This window comes from Triticum urartu, chromosome 3 (assembly GCF_003073215.2).
Source record: "Triticum urartu cultivar G1812 chromosome 3, Tu2.1, whole genome shotgun sequence".
NCBI lineage: Eukaryota > Viridiplantae > Streptophyta > Magnoliopsida > Poales > Poaceae > Triticum > Triticum urartu.
Window position 1 is genome coordinate 546,179,731 of NC_053024.1, and position 1,965 is coordinate 546,181,695.

Sequence of the window (1,965 nt, forward strand, 5' to 3'; positions counted from 1 at the left end):
GAATGGAGTGAAACACATGACAAAGGTTCACTAGGTAGGAAACAATTCCACACCTAAGATGGTGGTGGACGGTTGCCAACGTAGCGAGGAATTGAGTTTCCATGACACCAAAACGAGGCATCTTGGAGGAGGGTGACCCGTAGAATCATCCCTTAAGTGGCAAAAAGAATTACTTTTGATCCAGAGATCAATAAAATTCTCTATACCAGCCTAGGGAAAATCTCGAGCAATCGTTTGGCGGAGTAAGTAGGGATGGCATACTGAAAGTGCAACTATCCCTAGGTGGTTTTGGTAATTCATAACAACATATAGCTCATTGAGCTAATCCCATTCCAAGATGATCATTTCAGGAAAGCTCAATGATTGGCATGGCATGGATGTGAAAGTGGAACCCTCAAAATGCTAAGGACAAAGGATTGGCTCAAGCTCAAAAGCTCAAGACTCCTCATTTTATATTTTAGTGATCCAAGATCACATTGAGTCTTTAGGAAAAGCCAATACTATTAAGGAGGGATGAGGTGTTGCTTAATGAGCCTCTTGCTTCATGTGCTTAGTGATATGCTCCAAAACCCTCAACTACTTTCCCATATCCACATATGACCTAAACCCTAAGCCAAACTCGGTCCTACCGATTCTTCCTATCCGGCGCCACCGAGTTTCACTTGTCATTAGCCACTGCCAAACCCTAGCAATTCGGTTCTACCGATAAGGATCTCGGTCTCACCGAGATGGGGTTGCAAACTCTCTGTTTCCCTTCCATAACTTTTCGGTCTCACCGAAAGAGCGAATCGGTCCCACCGAGATTGCAATGTAAACTCAGTGTTTACCCTTTGTAACTTTTCGGTCTCACCGAGATCCACTTGGTCTCACCGAAAGAGCAAATCGGTCCCACCGAGTTTGCCTGACCAACTCTCTGGTTAGCTAATTACCAAATTCGGTCTCACCGAGTTTGTGTAATCGGTCTCACCGAGATTACGTTATGCCCAAACCCTAACCATATCGGTCCTACCGAGTTGCATGTCAGTCCCACCGAAAATCACTAACGGTCGCTAGGTTTACATTTTCGGTCCGACCGAGTTTATTGATTCGGTCCCACCGAGATTGGAAAACTGTGTAACGTTTGGATTTTGTGTGGAGGCTATATATACCCCTCCACCTCTTTCTCATTCGTTGAGAGAGCCATCAGAACACACACATCATTCCAACTCATATGTTCTGAGAAAGAACCACCTACTCATGTGTTGAGACCAAGACATTCCATTCCTACCATATGAATCTTGATCTCTAGCCTTCCCAAGTTGCTTTCCACTCAAATCTTCTTTCAACCAAATCCAAATCCTATGAGAGAGAGTTGAGTGTTGGGGAGACTATCATTTGAAGCACAAGAGCAAGGAGTTCATTACCTACACACCATTTGTTACTTCTTGGAGAGTGGTGTCTCCTAGATTGGCTAGGTGTCACTTGGGAGCCTCCGACAAGATTGTGGAGTTGAACCAAGGAGTTTGTAAGGGCAAGGAGATCGCCTACTTCGTGAAGATCTACCGCTAGTGAGGCAAGTCCTGTGTGGGCGTTGGCCATGGTGGGATAGACAAGGTTGCTTCTTCGTGGACCCTTTGTGGGTGGTTGCTTCTTCGTGGACCCTTCGTGGGTGGAGCCCTGTGTGGACTCGCGCAACCGTTGCCCTTGGGTGGAGCCCTGTGTGGACTCGCGCAACCGTTACCCTTCGTGGGTTGAAGTCTCCATCAACGTGGATGTAGGATAGCACCACCTATCCGAACCACGGGAAAAACATCCGTGTCTCCAATTGCGTTTGAATTCTCCAAACCCTTCCCTTTACATTCTTGCAAGTTGCATGCTTTACTTTCCACTGCCAATATACTCTTTGCATGCTTGCTTGAATTATGTGATGATTGCTTGACTTGTCCTACAATAGCTAAAATCTGCCAAGAACTAAAATTGGGAAAA